The sequence below is a fragment of the Mobula hypostoma genome, chromosome 7 (assembly GCF_963921235.1).
Source record: "Mobula hypostoma chromosome 7, sMobHyp1.1, whole genome shotgun sequence".
Taxonomy (NCBI): Eukaryota; Metazoa; Chordata; class Chondrichthyes; order Myliobatiformes; family Myliobatidae; genus Mobula; species Mobula hypostoma.
The window spans coordinates 172,118,386-172,139,121 of record NC_086103.1 but is presented as its reverse complement, the minus strand read 5'-3'; the positions used below and the strand labels follow the sequence as shown (position 1 = coordinate 172,139,121).

Sequence of the window (20,736 nt, the reverse complement as noted above, 5' to 3'; positions counted from 1 at the left end):
GGGTGATACGAAAACAGGTGGAGGGATGGTTTGTGCTGAAGAAGCGATGCCATTGCGGCTGGACTTGGACAAATTGGAAGAATGGGCAAAAAAAAGTGTCAGATGGAATACAGTGTTGGGAAATGTACGATAATGCACTTTGGTAAAAGGAACAATAGTACAGACTATTGTCTAAATGGGGAGAAGATTCAAACATCAGAGGTGCAAAGGGACTTGGGAATCCTTGTGCAAGACTCCCAGAAGTTTAATTTACAGGTTGAGTCTGTGGTAAAGAAGACAAATGCAATATTGGCATTTATATCAAGATGAATAGAATATAGAAGCAAGGAGATAATGCTAAAGCTCTATAAGACAATAGTCAGGCTGCTCTAGAAGTATTGTCAATAGTTTTGGGCGTAATATCTCAGAAAGGATGTGTTATCATTGGAGAGAGTCCAGAGGAGGTTTTCGAGGATGATTCTGGGAAGGAAGGGGTTAACATATGGGAAGCGTTTGTCAGCTTTGGGTCTGTACTCATTGGAATTTAGAAGAATGTGGGGGGATCTCATTGAAGCCTACCAAATGTTGAAAGAACTAGATAAGGTGGATGTGGAGAGGATATTTCCTCTGGTGGGGGTATTCGGAGCAAGAGTCCACAGACTCAAAATTGAGAGGTGACCTTTTAGAACAGAAGTAAAGAGGAATTATTTTAGCTGAGGTGTGGTGAATCTGTGGAATGCTCTGTCACAGACTGCAGTGGAAGCCAAGTCTGTGGGAATATTAAAGTGGAAGTTGATCGGGTTTTGATTTGTCAGGGCATCAGGGGATATGGTACGAGGGCAGGGGTATGGGGTTGAATGGGATCCGGGATCAGCCATGATGAAATGGAAGAGTGGACTTGATGGGCTGAATGGCCTAATTCTGCTCCTATGTCTTGTGGTCTAAGGTACAGAAGCCTCAGGACTCTCACCACCAGGTCTAGAAACAGTTATTATCCCTCAACCATCTGGCTCTTGAACCAAAGGGGGTAAACCTCACTTGCCCCATCATTGAAATGTTCCCAACACCAATGGGCTCACTTTCAAAGACTCTTCATCTCATGTTCTCAATATATATTGCTTATTTGGTAATATTATTATTTCTTTCATTTTGTGTTTGCACGATTTGTTGTCTTTTGCACACTCTCATTTTTGAACACCCTAGTTGGACGGTCTTTCATTGAGTGCATAATGGTTGTTATCCTATATATTTATTGAGTATGCTTGCAGCAAAGTGAATCTCAGGGTTGTATATAATGACATATGTATTTTGATAATAAATTTACTTTGAACTTCAATATTCTATCAAATACTAAAAAGCCTAGATAAAGTCAATGCAGAAAGGATGTTCTCTATAGTGGGGGGAGTCTAGGACCAGAGGGCACAGCCTCAGAATAGAGGGATGTCCATATAGAACAGAGATGAGGAGGATTTTTTTTCTTAGCCGGAGGGAAGTGAATCTGTGGAATTTATTGCCATGGATAGCTGTAGAGGCCAAATAATTGGGTATATTTAGAGCGGAGGTTGATCGGCTATTAATTAGCCAGCATTAGAAGGCTATGGAGGAAAGAGGGGGATAATGATCAGCGATGATAGATTGGTGGAGCGGACTCGATGGGGCAAATGGCCTGATTCTGCTCTTGTGGTACTATATAGACATAGCATACCCTTAGACAAGTTCAGATAATTTAGAAATATGTTCCCAGACATCACCAGATTTTAATCTGGTCCTTATCACATGACTCTTTGTGGGATCTTTTCTACAGATCGGGGAGACAACTTCACCTTCACTGTATAAGTGCTTAATTCAGCATTCATGCACTTACATACTATGCTAATGCTTCATATCAAACCCATCAAGTATAAAAGGAAGATTGTTCAGGTTTCACTGGGAAAAACATGGGTGAGTTAAACCTATGTCCTAACTCTAACCCTAACTCTGCTGTATTTGTGTAAATGAACCAGCAATTTGGTTATGATTATATTGAAAACATTGTACACCTGTGTAATTTACGCCTGAGGAATAGGAGCTCAGTATTAAGTACTCTTTTGTGTTTTTTTTTGAAGTGCTGCATTGGTGCCTGGAGTTGTTTTGCTTTTTTCACTGGAGGTGAATATTGCTGGCTTTTGGCACCATCCATGCACCACTGCTCTCAGGCTGTGCCACTCAGGGACTTGTGCTAATATTTTGTGACTGTATGTGCTATTGTACCTAGAGTACTGAGCAAAAGTATTAGACACATACATAAAGCTAGACTGCCCAAGACTTTTGCATATACTGTAGTAATTGTATGTAATTTATAGTCTATTATGTATTTCACTGTACTGCTGTTGCAAAATAACAAATTTCACAACGTGTCAGTCTGATTCTGCTCAATAAGTCAAATGAATTTGAATAACAATCCAGTAGTTTTATATTACTGAGATAACTTTATTTAGATATTCCAGATTTATTAAATTACTTTTAATGTTTTCCATGGCAGGATTTGAACCTTTGAATTACAGTCAGTATATAAATAAGTCGTGCAAAAGTGAAGTAGTGAGGTCGTGTTCATGGGTTCAATATCCATTTAGAAATTGTAAGGCAGGAAGAAGGTGGTGTACCTGAATCATTGACTATGTGCCCTCCTGCTCCCTGCTGGTAGCAAAGAGAACAGGGCACGTCCTGGGTGATGGGGATCTCTACTGATGGATGCTGTCTTTTTGAGGCATCGCTTCTTGAAGACGTCCTGGATGCTGCAGAGGCTGGTGCCCATGATGGAGCTGACTGAGTTAACATCTTTCTGCAGCTTATTTTGATCTTGTGAAGTGCCCTACCCCACCTCGCCCTTCCCATACCGGATGGTGATGCAACCAGTTAGAATGCTGTCAGACTCCAAATGAATTGTAGCTGCCACTGTGCCTTCTTTGTAACTGCGTCAATATTTTAGGCCCAGGATAGATGCATAGAGATCCTGACACCCAGGAACTTGAAATTGCTCACCCACTCCTTCAAATCCCTCATCAGAATGAAATAACCTCTGCATGTGAATTAACCTCTACAGGCAATTAGGAAAGACTCCTTCTGGCTAGTGATAATTAACTAAGAGCGGCCATATATGGTGGAACTGATCACCATCCTTGTTCTAAGAGTTGGGTTAGGAATATTCTGGATTGTACAGTCTAGGTTCAGACCACTTCCTTTGGTTAGTAGTTGCTCACCTACAATCAATAGGCAAATTGTTTTAACCTTTGAAGAACACGATGCCAGGAGAAATGTGGAGAGAATATATAACATCTAAACCAGCCAGATGTTGAAGGAGTGGTCATAAACCCATAAACTCGTATTGCACAGAAATGGACCCTTCAGCCCAACATGCTCATGCCAGCCCTTTTGCCCATCTACCAGGGAAGGGATATTATTGAAACATAACATTTTGAAAGTGATAATTGAGGCAGGAACGTTGTTTCCAATCATAGGTACCATAGAGCCATGGCACGTAGCTTGAAGAATTGGGGGAATAGATTTAGGCTAGAGAGGAGGGGGGTTAGATTTAGAATGGAGATTTGGGGTAGAGATGAGGAGAGTAGCGAATCTGTGGAATTCGCTGCTCAGGGTAGCAGTGGAGGCTACCTCCATTAAATATATTTAATACACAGTTGTTTAGATCCTTGCATAGTGGAGGAATTAAGAGTTATGGAGAAAAGGAAGGTAGTTGAAACTGAGTGCATGAGCAGGTCAGATGGGTGACTCCTGCTCCTATATCGTAAATTCTTATGTTCTCATTCTATTTGCCCACAAGGGGACTATATCATTTTTTGCTTTACCTATTTCAGTGTGTATCTGACTGTACATACTTAAATATCGTAATTGTATGAAAAACAGCTGATGCTGGATATTTGAAATGAAATCAGAAGAGTTTGGAAACTCTCAAAGTCTGATAGTATCTGTGCAGAGAAAAACAATGGAGTCCTGATGAAGGGTCTCGGCCTGAAATGTCGACTGTTTATTCCACTCAGTGGATGCTGTCTGACCTGCTAAGTTCCTCCAGCATTTTGTGTGTGTTGCTCTGGATTTCCAGTATCTGCAGAATCAGAATCAGGTTTAATATCATTAGCATATGTCATGAAATTTGATGCTTTGCAGCAGCAGTACAATGCAATATATAATAAAAACCGTAAATGACAGTAAGGAATATATATACACACTAGTAAGAAGCAGTGAGACAGTGTTCATGGGTTCAATGTCCATTCAGAAACCTGCTGGCAGAGGGGAAGAAGCTATTCCTGAATCATTGAGTATGTGTCTTCAGGCTCCTGTACCTCCTCCCTGATGGTAGCAAAGAGAACAGGGCATGTCCAGGGTAATGGGAGCCCTTTAATGATGGATGCCACCTTTTTGAGGCATCACTTCTGGAAGATGTCCTGGGTACTGGGGAGGCTGGCGCCCATGACAGAGCTGATGGAGTTTACAACTTTTTGCAGCTTATTTCAATCCTGTGCAGTAGACCCCTCTCCCCACCACCTCCATACCAGATGGTGTTGCAGCCAGTTAGAATGCTCTCTATGATACATCTGTAGAAATTTGCGAATGTCATACCAAATCTCCCCAAACTCCTAATGAAATATAGCTGCTGTCATGCCTCCTTTATAGGGAGGAGAAGATGGTGGCGCGATGCAGCTCGTAGCGGCCACTCCAGTGGTGATGTCTGTTATCTGTCAAGTAGGGTGCCGTGCACAATCCTGATTTGATGGAGACAGATGTGAGAGCACGGAGGAACATCTGGTGAAACTTCTGAAATGCCTGCTTCACTGCTATGTTATAATATGTTATAATTATGTGGTTTTGTCAGTTTTAGTCTCGGTTTGTCCTGTGTTCTCTTGTGATATCATTCTGGAGGAATGTTGTATCATTTTTTAATGTATGCATTTCTAAATGACAATAATCTAATCTAATCTAATAACTGCATTAATATCTTGGGCCCAGGGTAGCTCGTCAGAGATGTTGACTGTCAGGAATTTGAAGTTGCTCACCCTTTCCACTTCTCATCTCTCGATGAGAGCTGGTGTGTGTGTTCCATCGTCTTACCCTTTCTGAAGTCCACAATCAACTCTTTGTTCTTTCTGACTTTGAGTGCAAGCTGTTGCTGTGACACCACTGAACCAGCCGATCTATCTCACTCGTGCTGTCACTTGTGTTTACATCTCAGTTCAAGAACAGGAACAGTCCATCAGAAAGTAAGTTATTTTTAAGTAGCTGGGAGGATTGGGAGTGGCAGGGGAAGGTTAGGATGAAGGAAATATCTTTGACTGGATAAAATATCTTTGGCTTGTTGTGATGATACTCTGTTTAGTTGGCTGACTGGTTAAGAGATTAATGAGGAAAGTTAACAGAAAAATAAAACAACCAAAAGCACAGGTAAAAGTTGCAAAGAGCAGATAAACGCTGTTATTGAAAAATGTTGGAAATGTTCAGCAGAGAGAAAATCTGAGTTAATACTACAGGAGGAAACATTTGCAGCATAGCTGACGAATTGTATCTGACATTGTTGAATTCAGTGCAGAAAGGTGCAATGTGCCCAGAGGAAATAGGAAGTACTGTTCTTCAAGACTTACTTTGGGTGTCATTGGAAGAGCATAAATCCATAGGGAATAGATTTAGAATGGAGAAGAGGAGAAACTGCTTTTCAGGAAGCATAGTGAATCTGCAGAATTCTGTGTCCAGGAAGGCAGTAGAGGCTACTTCATTAAGTAGGTTTAGAAATTTTTAAGAACCAGCTAAATAGATTTTTGCATTAAAGGGGATTAAGGGTTTTGAGGAACAGGCAGGCTGGTGGAACTGAATCCATAGCCAGATCATCCATGATCTGCTTGAATGCCAGAGAAGGTTCAACAGGTCAGATCAACTATTCTTGCTCCAATTTCCTGTATTCTTAAAGAGTTATGGTTAGGTTAGATGGAAGAGGAGATCAGAGACTTGCAGTGGGAATAGACCCCTTTGAAATGTAGAGAGGGGAAGGTGATTAGAAAATGGGTTTGTTGGTAGGATAATGGTGGGAATTCCAAATGTAGATCCATGGAGTGCAGAGGCCAGTTAGGAAATGATCAGGGAAAGTCGGGAGAAGAGAAAACTGAGAAATGTGAAAGAAGGATTGAATAATTTGAACTCTGAAGTGAGCTTGATGAAATGGATGTGGAGAATATCTTTTCTCTGAGTGAGTATCTAGAACTAGAGGTCACTGTTCAAACTTAATCAATTGCTCAGTTAAAACAGAAATAAGGGAAAATGCTGTTCTTCCACTCAGAGTATTGTGCCTCTTTGTGATGCCCATTGAAAAAGAGAATTCAAGCAGAGACTTTGTATGTTTTAAGATAAAAGATGAATTCTCGAAAAGCAAGGGAGTGAAAGGTTATTGTGCATAGCTATGAATGTGGAGTTGAGATTGTCATTGAGGACATCTTCAAAAGGTGATGCCTTAAAAAGGTGGCATCCATCATTGAGAGGGCCTGCCCTCACTCCATGATATGCCCTCTTCTCATCGCTAAAATCAGTGCAGAGGTACAGGAGCCTGAAGAAATGGACAATAGGTGCAGGAGTAGGCTATTCGGCCCTTCGAGCCAGCACCGCCATTCACTGTGATCATGGCTGATCACCCACAATCAGTATCCAGTTCCTGCCTTATCCCCATAACCTTTGATTCCGCTATCTTTAAGAGCTCTATCCATCTCTTTCTTGAAAGCATCCAGAGACTTGGCCTCCACAGCCTTCTGGGGCAGAGCATTCCATATATCCACCACTCTCTGGGTGAAAAAGTTTTTCCTCAACTCCGTTCTAAATGGCCTACCCCTTATTCTTAAACTGTGGCCTCTGGTTCTGGACTCACCCATCAGCGGGAACATGTTTCCTGCCTCCAGCATGTCCAATCCCTTAATAATCGTATATGTTTCAATCAGATTCCCTCTCACCCTTCTAAATTCCAGTGTATACAAGCTCAGTCGCTCCAATCTTTCAACATATGACAGTCCTGCCATCCCGGGAATTAACCTTGTGAACCTACGCTGCACTCCCTCAATAGCGAGAATGTCCGTCCTCAAATTTGGAGACCAAAACTGCACACAGTACTCCAGGTGTGGTCTCATCAGGGCCTGTACAGCTGCAGAAGGACCTCTTTGCCCTTATACTCAATTCCCCTTGTTATGAAGGCCAGCATGCCATTAGCTTTCTTCACTGCCTGCTGTACTTGCATGCTTGCTTTCAGTGACTGGTGTACAAGAACACCTAGATCTCGTTGTGCTTCCCCTTTTCCTAACTTGACTCCATTTAGATAATAATCTGCCTTCCTGTTCTTACCACCAAAGTGGATAACCTCACATTTATCCACATTAAACTGCATCTGCCATGCATCCGCCCACTCACCCAGTCTGTCCAAGTCACCCTGCATTAATAACTCAACATTTTAGGAGCAGCTTCTTCCCTTCTGCCATCTGATTTCTGAATGGACAATGAACCCATGAACACAACTTCACTGCCCTGCTCTCTTTTTGCACTTTTTTTTAATACAACCAGTGGTCACTTTATTACCTATATCCGTCCACCTACTTGTTTTATGCATTTATCTAATGAGCCAATCATGTGGCAGTAACTCAATGCATGAAAGCATGCAGACATGATCAAAGGGTTCAGTTGTTGTTAAGACCAAACGTCAGGATGGGGAAGAACTGTGATCCAAGTTGCTTTGGCCATGAAATGAGCGTTGGTGCCAGACGGGGTGGTTTGAGTAACTGATGCTCTCCTGAGATTTCCATGCACAGTAGTCTCTAGGGTTTACAGAGACTGGTGTTAAAAATGAGAGTGGTCAGAAGAGAATGGCCAGACTAGTTCAAGCTGATAGGAAGGTGACAATAACTTTAAAAACTATGCACATTACAACAGTAGTGTACAGAAGAGCTTCTCTGAGCATACAACAGGTCAAACCTTGAAGTGGATGGGCTACAGTTGTGTGCTGGGGCAGCAGGTTGAGGGTAGCAGACACCAACAGATTCAACAAACTCATTCGTAAGGCCACTGATGTTGTGGGGATAGAACTGGACTCTCTCACGGTGGTGTCTAAAAAGAGGATGCTGTCCAAGTTGCATGCCATCTTGGACAATGTCTCCCATCCACTACATAATGTACTGGGTGGGCACAGGAGTACATTCAGCCAGAGACTCATTCCACCGAGATGCAACACAGAGCGTCATTGGAAGTCATTCCTGCCTGTGGCCATCAAACTTTACAACTCCTCCCTTGGAGGGTCAGACACCCTGAGCCAATAGGCTGGTCCTGGACTTATTTCCTGGCATAATTTACATATTACTATTTAACTATTTATGGTTTTATTACTATTTAATTATTTATGGTGCAACTGTAACGAAAACCAATTTCCCCCGAGATCAATAAAGCATGACTATGACTAAAAGAAGACCAAACATACTCTCAGTGGTTACTTTATTAAGTACTTCCTGTAAATAAAGTGGCTATTGAGTGTATATTTCTTATTGTAAATTATAGTAATTTTTAAATATATTGCACTGTACTGCTGTGGCAAAACAACAAACTTCATGACACATCTCCATGAGATAATAAATCTGATACAAAATCCTTATGGAATGACAGGAGTTCAGTAGACAAATCCTTCTCTTAACTTGTGTGTACAGTATATATGAAGAGAAAACTGCATCTCAGATGGTTCAGATCGTGGGGTAGAAGGCTCAGGAAGATGAAGAGAGCTTTGGTTAAATATGAACTGTACACAACAGGGGAGAGCTTGAGGACGAGAGTTCAAAGATGCAAAAGGGGAAGAGGGTGAAGAGTGACATGAAGAAAAACGTTTTTTACACAGCAAGTGGTTGGAATTGAAAACACACTGCCTAAAAATGTGGTGAGAGCAGTTTCTATTGTGGTCTTAAAGAAGGAATTTCATAAATACATGCTGTGGAAATGATTGTGCAGCTATGAGTTTGCTCTGACATGGAGCCAGTGAAGACATAAAGGGCAAAATAGCCTATGCCATGACTTTTCTATGATTCAATGATCCTATCGTGTGGTAATTGCAGTCAAAAATGTCAAGAGCCCCAATGCTGATGTGTCATTCAACAAGGTCATGGCTGACCAGTGCCTCAAGTTCTTGATTTTGTTCAAAACTCTCCTGGCTTGTGGTGTTCAGAAATCTATGACTGTGAGAGGCACAGACAGAGTAGACAGCTAGTACCTTTTTCCCAGGGCAACAATGGCTGATACCAGAGGACATCTTTTGAAGGTGAGCAGAGAAAACTTTAGGGGAGATGTCAGAGATGGGTCCTTTACATAGAGAATCGCAGGTGCCTGGAATGCACTGGTGGAGCTGGTGGTCACATGACTCTTAGATAGGCACATGGGTGTAAGAATAATGGAGGGTTATGGGCTGTGTAGCAGGGAAGAGTTGGATTGAAATATTTGGGAATATTTGTATATAACAACATAGTGTCATGGGCTGAAGGACCCATACTCTTCTATACTGTTCTATGTTCTGTGAATATATATCGATTGCAATTTTAGACTGAGAGCAAGTGTAGAAATCAATGAACAGGAATATTTTCCTAGGACTGGCGAATCATAAACGAGGGGGCAAGGGTTTAATGTGAGAGGAGAAAGATTTAATAGGACATTAATTTTTTCCCCCCACACAGAGCATGGTGCATAAATGGAATGAACTGCCAGGGAAATTGGTTGAGGCAGGTACAATAACAATATTTAAAAGGCACATGAACAGGGAGCTGGGTAGGAAAGCCTGAGACAAATGGGTCATACATGGGCAAATGACACGAGTTTCAGTGAGTGTCTTGGTTAGAGATGAGCTGAAAGGCATGTTTCCTTTTTGTACTTTCTCAGTGAGTATACCAGGATGAGGAATGTGACTCAGTACATGTCATGATGCAGTCAACAGATTGAGTTTGCTGACAATTACATAGAACATAGAATAGTACAGCACAGTACAGGCCCTTCGGCCCACAATGTGGTGCCGACCCTCAAACCCTGCCTCCCATATACCCCCCACCTTAAATTCCTCCACATACCTGTCTAGTAGTCTTAATTATAATCTTTAATGTCAGAAATGATCATGAGAGAAGTCACAAATGTACAAAGATGCAGAAATTGGTACAAAGCAGGTACAAAGCAGGTACAAGCACTGAGACCGATGCAGGGTCTCGACCCAAAACACCGAGGTTCCTCCAGCAACTTGGTTTTCGATCCACATTCTGGTATCTACAGTCTCCTGTGTCACTAACCTGGATGATCCTGCAGCTTGGTCAAGAAGTGCATTTTAAGGGGAATCTTCGGATAAAGGGGAGGATTTGAGAAAGGAACTCCAAAGTTTAGCATCCAGCTGGTCAAAGGCAAAAGGTAGATAAAAATCAATAATCCTATGAAATTTAAACAAATAAAGAATCCAAAAATTGTCAGTGACCACTTTATTAGGTACATCTATACATCAGATTATTAACGCAAATATCTAATCAAATCATGTGGCAGCAACTCAATTGCATAAAAACGTGCAGATATGGTTAAGACTGTTGTTTTTCAGATCAAGCATCAGAATGGGGAAGAAATGTGGTGGATGTGACTTTGACCATGGAGTGGTTGTTAGTCCTGATGGGATGCTTTGAGTATCTCAGAAACTGCTGATCTAGCACTTCCACACACAACAGTCTAGAGTTTACAGAGAATGGTGCGAAAAACAAAGAAAAAATCTGATGAGCAGCAAGTCTGTGTGTGAAAACGCTTTGTTAATGAGAGAGTTCAGAGGAGAATGGTCACGCCAATTCAAGCAGACAGAAAGAGGACAGTAACTCAAATAACCACGTGTCAAAACAGTACTGTGCAGATGAGCATATCTGAGTGCACAAAACATTGCACCGTAAAGTGGATGGGCTACAGCTGCAGATGAGCAGGAATGTACACCTAGTGACCATTTTATTAGGTACAGGAGATACCTAAGGATGTGTCCAATGAGTGTAAGTTTGAGCAAAAAGATGGAGGAGATCATGGAGTCAAGTATATAGAGGATTTTCACATTACCATGACATAGACATGAAAAATTGTTATTATTCTCTTATGGATTTACAGTGTATGTCTGCAAGAAAATGAATCTCAGGGTTGTGTATGATGCTTTGATGATAAATTTATTTTGAACTTTGTAAGTGAGAGGTGAGAGTGGATATCGTACTGCTGGATAACATACTGGAGAGGTATAATGCGGGACAACAAAATGGCTGATGAACTGAAGTATTTTTGCATCAGTCTTCATGGTGGAAGGCGCTAGCAGTATGGTGGAAGTTCCAGCTGTCTGGGGTCATGAAGTATGTGCAGTTACCATTACTAGACTGAAAGGTCTGAAGGTAGGCAAGTCATCTGGGCCAGATGGTGTACACGCCAGAGTTCTGAAAGAGGTGACTGAATAGACTGTGGAGGCATTAGTAATAATCTTTCAAGAATCACTAGGCTCTGGAATGGTTTTGGAAGACTGGAAAATTGCAAATGTCACTCCACTCTTCAAGAAGGGAGAGCAGCAGGAGAAAGGAAACTATAGGCCAGTTAGTGTTTTGGGACTTTCAGAAGGCCTTTGACAATGTGTCACACATGAGGCTGCTTAACAAGCTATGAGTCCGTGGTATTACAGGAAAGATTCTAGCATGGATACAGCTGTGGCTGATTGGCAGGATGCAAAGAGTGGAATTAAAGGCAGCTCTTTCTGGTTGGCTTCTGGTAACGAGCGGTGTTCCACCGGGGTTTGTGTTGGGACTGATTTTTTTACGTTATATGTCAATGATTTGGATGATGGAATTGATGGCTTTGTTGCGAAGTTTGCAGATGATATGAAGCTAGGTGGAGGGGCAGGTAGTTTTGAGGAATTAGAGAGGCTACAGAGCATGTAGACAAATTAGGAGAATGGGCAAAGAAATGGCAGATGGAATACAGTGTCAGGAAATGTTTGTTCATGCACTTTGGAAGAAGAAATGAAAAGGTTGCCTATTTTCTAAGTGGAGAGAAAATTTAAAAAAAAACTGGGGTGCAAAGGGACTTGGAAGTCCTTGTGCAGGATCCCCTAAAGGTTAATTTGTTGGTTGAACCTGTTGTATGCTCAGGAAGGCAAGTGCAATGTGAGTATTCATTTCAAGAGTACTACAATATAAAAGCAAGGATCTAATGTTGAAATTTTATAAAGCACTGGTGAGGCCTCACTTGGAGTTTTGTGAGCAGTTTTGGGTGCCATATCTTCAAAATGATTTGCTGAAACCCAAAGGTTCAAAGGAGGTTCATGAAAATTGTTCCAGGATTGAATAACCTGTCATATGAAGAGTGTTGATGACTCTGGGCCTGTATTCACCAGAGTTCAGAAGAATGAGGGGTGACCTCATTGAAATCTATTGGTGAAAGGCCTTGGTAGAGAGAATGTGGAGTGGATGTTTCCTATGTGGACAGCCAGACCAGAGACGACAGCCTCAGAATAGAGGGGCATCCTTTTAGAACAGAAATGAGGAGGAATTTCTTTAGCCATAGAATGGTGAATCTGTGGCAGCTGTGGAGGCCGAGTCTTTATATATACTTAAGGAAGAGATTGCTAACCTCTTGATTGGGCATGAAGGAATATGGGGAGAAGAGGGGAGAAGGCAAGAGACTGGGGCTGAGGGGAAAATTGGATCAGCCATGATGAAATGGCAGAGTGGACTCGATGGGCCAAATGGCCTGATTCTGCTCCTATATCTTATGGTCTTATGTTGAATTTTGGGGTGGACAGTTGTTTCTTGATGGACTCCAGATGACAGTCTCTTTGGGGGCTCTCTCTTTACTGTTGCTTGCATTGGCGGGGGGGGGGGGTTGTTGTTAAGGGTGTTTGTGCTTATGCTGGAGAAAGTGGGGGGGGGAGGGTGAGTCCATGGTTTTGTTGCTGCTTGTGCAAGAGAAAGGAAAGGAAGGGCTTTGAGGTTCTGATGTTTCTGTTATTCAGTGTGTTTGGTGGATGTCTGTGAAGAGTCAGAATTTCAGGTTTTCTGATAATAAGTTGAACTATTAAACCAGTGAACCCTCTGGACTCCATCAGCCACTCTCGTAGCATCAATTTACAGTAATCATTTAACCTGTCACCTTACACATTTTCAACACACTGAAGGAAACTGAGCATCATGGTCACAAAGAGAACATGCGCTATACCCAGGGCTGGGTTTGAACCTGGGTCACTGGAACGATGAGGAAATGAGTCCACTGCCTTACTCACTCTTCCTTCAGTTAGTCCTGATGAAGGGTCTCGGCCTGAAACGTCGACTGCGCCTCTTCCTATAGATGCTGCCTGGCCTGCTGCGTTCACCAGCAACTTTGATGTGTGTTGCCTAAAGGATTGGGTGGAGGGGTGAGGATATGTCTCTGTCAATAGAGGTGCAAGGCACTCCCTCCCTCCGCTAGCCTACAGCTCACCCTTGGGCAATGTAGCACCTGCTTAGCGCCCCCTACTGTTCAGGGAGCAGGTATGAGAATCTGGTGTATATCACAAGTCCTGGTTATGCGACCATGGATGCCAGGCAGACGATTCTTTGATATGTCTGAAGTCACCTGTCTTGTAAAGTTACTGCCCAGAAGGAGGCAATGGCAAACCTTGGCAAAAATTGTCAAGAACAATCATGGTCATGGAAAGACGATGATCACCCATCTCATACAATATGGCAGATAACATAGGTTGAGAACTCTAACTTTGTGGTTTGGACAAATGGGGACCAATATTGGTGGGTGTAGGATAGAATACGATGTGTATATATGACACTCTCAATGAATGAGGAAATGTGAGGACAGAAGGAGCGACCTGTGGTATTGATAGTAGAGAGGAAGAGTGTGGGATTCATTGCTGGCTCTCCTCTATGCTGTATTGGTATTGGTGTATGATTGACACATACTGAGATATAGTGAAAAGCTGTGGTCTGTTGCCATCCAGACAAATCATTGCATGCATAAACACATCAAGGTAGTAAAGACAGAATGGAGAATATTGTGACCTGGTTGCAGAGAAGGTGCAGAGCAGGCAGACAAGCGAAGTGCAAGAGCCATGACATGTACTCTGGATGAGCCCAGTGGGCCTGTGAAATGAACCATAAAGTTTTGGGCTCTGAGGTTTCTAGCACACCTGTATTTGTTAATTGTTGCCTAAACTAGAGTGGTTTAGCCATTGTGCTTTTCATTCAATCATGTCGAGTTTATTTTGACCGGCACGGGCTATCCAAGTTTGTGATTATCTAAAGCAGAATCCCAATTTGCGTTTATTGCAGAGCCCTTGTGTTGAGAATGATTCGTCTCGCAGTGTCACTCAGTCGAGCCGCTGATATCTGTGGGAATTCCTATGTATAAACTCTTGTTTCCATCTCTACACGGGAGTCTGCTGGTCCTCCGCACCTGGGTTCAGTTGTTGCCAGTGCGCATCTGACGTACTGGGAGATTAGGAGTTCATCTTGGTGCATATCTTGCCAACCCGCAGAGCTCTTGCAACTAAAGTTCTTGGGAGGATTTGCCCTTTCAGAATAAATCTGGGAATCAGAATCCAGGATTAAGACAAAGAACTGGATAACATTAGTGGTGTGGGTGTTTGACAAGGCCACATGGGGATCCACCAGCTGAAGTGTGATGAGCCAAGAGCACTTCAGTTATTTAACTTTCTATAACCTTAATGGTTCAACGTCCAGCTGGGGTATTTCATGTAACCAGAAGTTCGAGGGGATGTGGTGAATGAGAGTTAATAAACTTTTGACTTCACTATCAGAATCAGAAATAGGTTTAATATCTCCAGCACGTGTTGTAACATTTGTTAACTTTATAGCAGTAGTACATGATAATAGGAAAAAAGTAGTGAGGTAGCGTTCATGGGTTCAATGTCCATTCAGAAATCAGATGGCAGATGGAAGAAGCTGTTCCTGAATCATTGAGTGTGTGCTTCAGGCTTCTGTACCTCCTTCATGACGGTAGCAATGAGAAGAGGGCCTTGTTATGATCTCACACCTTAACTTCCGCTAATGCCCCACCTCCCCCTCGTATCCCATCCGTTATTTATTTATATACACACATTCTTTCTCTCTCTCTCCTTTTTTTCCCTCTGTCCCTCTGACTATACCTCTTGCTCATCCTCTGCATTTTTCCCCCCTCCCCCTTTTCCTTCTCCCTGGGCCTCCTGTCCCATGATCCTCTCATATCCCTTTTGCCAATCACCGTTCCAGCTCTTGGCTCCATCCCTCCCCCTCCTGTCTTCTCGTATCATTTTGGATCTCCCCCTCCCCCTCCCACTTTCAAGTCTCTTACTAGCTCTTCTTTCAATTAGTCCTGACGAAGGGTCTTGGCCTGAAACGTCGACTGTACCTCTTCCTAGAGATGCTGCCTGGCCTGCTGCGTTCACCAGCAACTGTGATGTGTATTGCTTGAATTTCCAGCATCTGCAGAATTCCTCGTGTTTGCGTTTTCACTGTAGCTGTTACATTTCAGTCTGCATGCTGTTACTGTACTCAGTGCACTGTGCATTGAATTTGTCTGTATTATAAACGTGACAGTAATAAACCTATTTAATAATTCCAGCTCCAATTGATGATTGGGTGAATCTAGGACCAGAGAGTACAACCTCAGAATGGAAGCACGCCCCTTTAAACCGGAGATGAGGAAGAATTCCTTTAGTCAGAGAGTGGTGAATGTGTGGAACGCATTACCACAGAGGCTGTGGAGTCCAAGTCCTTGGGTATATTTAAAGTGGAGGTTGATAGCTTCTTGATTAGTAAAGGCGTCAAAGGTTACAGGGAGAAAGCAGGAGAGTGGAGCTGAGAGGGGCTACACAGTAGCGTAGTGGTTAGCACAGTGCTTTACAGTACCAGGTTTATGTCCTGTTGCTGGTAAGGAGTCTGTGCATTCTCCCCATGACCACGTGGGTTTCTCTGCTTCACATAATCCAAAGGCGTATTGTTTGCTGGTTAATTGGTCATTGCTAGTTATTCTGTGATAAGGCTAAGATTAAATCGGGGATTGCAAAGCAGCGCAACATGAAGAGCCAGAAGGGCCTGTTCTGTGCTGTATCTCAATAAATAAATAAATCAGCCATGCTGGAATACAGGAGTAGGCTCGTTGGGCCAAATAGGCTAATTCTGCTCTTATGCCTTATGGTCTTGATATTCTCCTTCTGGTTGATCACTAGCTGCAAGATTCACTTCCAGAGAACAAAAATCATTAACATAAACCCTTCAGTTTTTAAATGATTGTTTTATAAACCTCTGACTGTCTGAAAAAAAAAACTCTAGCTCATAGTTGGGAAAGACCCAAACTTTTGTCATGATGTTTAAGCAGTTTCAGTGTAAAATTGAGGAAACTAGCTCGTTATTTAATAAGCTTGTTTTATTTCTAGTGAGTCACAAGTGCTGATTGTCAACTGTTCTCTGTGCCGATGATCTTCGTGGAGCTGGTTCCCCTGTGCCAGAGGTGAAGGCATTTACCATTTTATCTTCTACAGCAGTGCTGGAAGCTGGAAACAGTCAATATGGAAAAGTGGACAGCCATTTATGGGAAGGAACTTTCAGAGAATGTGAAGATGGAATGGGGAATAGGATCTGTAGAAATTTGCTAGGGTCTTTGGTGACATATCAGATCTCCTCAAAGAGAGTTGGGATGATTGAATGAGTTTCACAGGGACTTGAAGAACCAAGTCTGCTGTAATGATTATGACTTCATATCCTAGAAATGTGTTACTGTTGATCGACTTCTATAAGACCCGGGACTGTGGGAAATGAATTTTAAACCAACCTCCGAATAGCATTTTGTTAAACATCACTGAAGACTTGTACTATTTCTTTCTCCACAGATGCTGCCTGGCCTACCAACTGTTTCCAGCGTTTTCTGCTTCTACTTTGAACTGTGAGTTATTTTGCTTAATGTTCATCTTAGAATTATTTAGTATTACAACTGTCCTCCTAGCAATATTATTAGGCAATGTTTATTTCCTTGAAATAATAGCATGGAAATCATTAAGCTTTAATTAGTCAAAGACTAGAAGTCGGGCAGTGAGTAAGGTGGACAGATAAATGATGGATTATGGATATGCTTAGGCCCAAACACACTTTTCTGATATAGTCCCACTCCTGCGCTACACCTGTCCCTAGAATTGTTCATGCTTTGTGTTGCAAGAAGTCCTTATTAGTGATGTGCTTAAAGTCTTCAAGATACGTGCGTAGCAGTGGCTGTGAGATTAATAACAAGGTTTTTTTTCTCAGAAGTCAGAATCAGGTTTATTATGACTGACATATAGTAAGCCATAAAATTTGTTGTTTTGTGGCAGCAGTTCAGTACAAGACCTTGAAACTGATGTTACAGTAAATAAATTGATAAATACTTCAACTGATCCATAAATGGAGCAAAGAGGGAGTGATGAGATGGTGTTTATAGAAACATAGAAAATAGGTGCAGGAGTAGGCCATTCGGCCCTTTGAGCCTGCACCGCCATTCAGTATGATCATGGCTGATCATCCAACTCAGAACCCCGCCCCAGCCTTCCCTCCATACCCCCGATCCCTTTAGCCACAAGGGCCATATCTAACTCACTCTTAAATATAGCCAATGAACTGGCCTCAACTGTTTCCTGTGGCAGAGAATTCCACAGATTCACCACTCTCTGTGTGAAGAAGTTTTTCCTAATCTCGGTCCTAAAAGGCTTCCCCTTTATCCTCAACCTGTGACCCGTCGTTCTGGACTTCCCCAACATCGGGAACAATCTTCCTGCATCTAGCCTGTCCAATCCCTTTAGGATTTTATACATTTCAATAAGATCCCCCCTCAATCTTCTAAATTCCAATGAGTATAAGCCCAGTTCATCCAGTCTTTCTTCATATGAAAGTCCTGCCATCCCAGGAATCAATCTGGTGAACCTTCTTTGTACTCCCTCAATGGCAAGGATGTCTTTCCTCAGATTAGGGGACCAAAACTGCACACAATACTCCAGGTGTGGTCTCACCAAGGCCTTGTACAACTGCAGTAGTACCTCCCTGCTCCTGTACTCGAATCCTGTTGCTATGAATGCCAGCATACCATTCGCCTTTTTCACTGCCTGCTCTACCTGCATGCCCACTTTCAATGACTGGTGTATAATGACACCCAGGTCTCGTTGCACCTCCCCTTTTCCTAATCAGCCACCATTCAGATAATAATCTGTTTTCCTGTTCAGAAATTAGATGGAGGTGGGGAAGAAGCTGTCCCAGAAGCATTGAATGTGGGTCTTTAGGTTCCTGTACTTCCTGTAACAAGAAGAGGACATCAAAGTTCTAAGTAAATTTTAATTTTCAGGGTACATATATATCACCACATACAACCCTGAAATTCTTTTTCCTGTGGGCATACTCAGAAAATCTATAGAGCAGTAACTGTAAACAGGATCAAGGAAAGAACAAGTAGAGTACAGAAGGAAACAAACTGTGCAAATGCAAATATAAATAATGGGAGCATGAAATAACAAGATGAAGAGTCACAGAGTCACAGAGCCCAGCAGCACTGAAACAGGCTCTTCGGCCCTTCTAGTCAATGCTGACCTGTTTTTGTTTTTACTGTCTAGTTCCAGCTACCTGTACCATAGCTTCCATACACCTCCCATCCATGTCATCACCCAAATTTCTCTTTAATGTCTCAATCAAACCCACATCCACCACTTCCGCTGGCAGCTCATTACACACTCCCACCAACCTCTGAGTGAAGAATTCCCCTTCAGACTCCCCTGAAAGAATTCACTTTCACCCTGAACGTGTCCAAATGTGGGGGTGAGAGGGAAGACGGGGTGGACAGGAAAGACAGTAAGGGGAGGGGGTGGTCGAGTGCACAGAGGGAAACAGAGCGGAGAGTTTGTACTTAATATCTTTCGGAAAAAGTAACTGTTTGAACTTGCTGCAAATCTACTATCCATACCCTGTACATTCTCAACCAAATTATTGATCTAGATGACAAGTAGCAATGTTGAAAGTTCAAAGTAAATTTTATTATCAGAGTACATATGTCACCACATACAACCCTGAGATTCTTTTTCCTACAGGAACATTTAGCAAATCTATAGAATAGTAACAGGATCAGTGAAAGATCAAGAAGAGCATAGAATTCAACAAACTGTGCAAATGCAAGTATAATTAAATAGCAACGAATAATGAGAGCAATGGGGTGTAACCCTGGGGAACATCACTAGGCACGGGCCTCGAGTCCAATAAACAGTCTTTAAAGTTAAATCATTTGCTTCGGGAGCTTCTCAAAAGATGAGTGTAGTTATCCTCTTTTGTTCAAAAGCCTCGTGGTTGAGAGGTAGTAAGTGTTTTTGAACCCTGATGGTCCAAGTCCTGAGGCATTTGTACCTTCTACCTGATGGCAATAGCAAGTAAAGAGCATGGCCTGGGTGGTGAGGATCTCTGATGGAACCCTCTTCCCTACAACAGTGCTTCGTGTAGATGTGCTCAATGGTTGGGAGGGTTTTACCTGTGATGTACTGGGCTGAATACACTACCTTTTATAGTATTTTCCACTCAAAGGCATTGGCGTTCCCATAGCAGGGTGTAATGCAGCCAGTCAGCAGACTTTCCACCCACAGATCTACAGAAGTCTGTCAAAGTTTCTGATGTCATGCCAAATCTCTGCAGGCTCCTAAGGTAAAAGAGGTGCTGTGCTGCTTTCTCTGTAATTCCATTTATGTGATGGGTTCAGGACAGATCCTCTGAGGTAGTAACACCCAGTAATATCGGAGTTGCGATGCGCATGCATACTTTGACAGCAAAAGGAACCTTTGAACTCTTGAATTGAAAGTGACTGACCCTCTCCACCTCCGATCCGCCAATGAGGACTTGCTCATGTCCCAGATAGTGATAGTCCTTAATGATGGAAGCCGCCGCCTTAAAGTACCACCATTTGAAGATGTGTTGGATGGTGGGAAGGCTTGTGCCTGTGATGGAGCTGACTGAGTCCACAGCCTCTCTCAATCCTGTGCATTGGAGCCTCCATTCCAGGAGGTAATGCAACCAGTCAGAACGTACATCTGTAGGAATTTGCTAGGGTCTTTGGTGACATACCAGATCTCCTTAAGGAGGTGCTAGGATATTTGAGTGAAAACAGTTTGAAGTGGGGTCTGATTATTTGTGGTGCTGTTGCAGTGAATTAATCGAGAGCTGCACTGATAACAGGGAAAACTTGGAAAAATGAATTTCTTTTGGCTGTTTATGTCAGGTCATTGAACTTTTCTACAACGAATCCATGCAGAGGGTTTAAACCACGATTTATGCACTACAAACCATGCTTCCCCAATTGTATAGCCAAAAACCTTTCTAACTTCTAATGGAAGTACCCTGTTCTTTCTTCCTAATTTATTCACCAGCCGTTGTTAGTGTGGTGGGACAGAAGTGCAGATAGTAGAGCCACTGCCTCACCCCATCAGAGACCCAGCTTCAATCCTGACCTTCCTCTGCCTGTGTGGAGTTTGCATGTGCTTCCTGAGGCCGCATGCATTTCTTACTGGTGATGCAGTTTCCTGCCACATTCATCTCAGCGTGCGATCTTGAGAATAGTGAGCTGCTGCCTTGACCCATGTTTAATGACTCAGTGCAGTTGTGGAGTTTACCGGGCATTCTACTGAGTGGTTAGGACGCATTGCAGTGAATATAAAGTAGTCAAAACCACACCTTATTAGGTCAG

At 42.6% G+C, this 20,736-nt stretch overlaps 1 protein-coding gene across 10 annotated transcripts in view; it reads left to right on the top strand.

Annotated features, from left to right (window-relative positions):
* p2ry8 (P2Y receptor family member 8) overlaps window positions 1-20,736 on the top strand; it is a 102,016-nt gene that overhangs the window by 54,873 nt on the left and 26,407 nt on the right. For 9 of the 10 annotated variants that reach the window (XM_063052951.1, XM_063052948.1, XM_063052956.1 and 6 more), the window contains exon 2: window positions 16,889-16,941. The gene's annotated coding sequence lies outside the window, so the exon portion shown is untranslated. Of the gene's footprint in view, window positions 1-1,819; window positions 1,921-16,888; window positions 16,942-20,736 lie in introns of those variants that run through there. The other variant, XM_063052955.1, reaches the window with a different exon arrangement.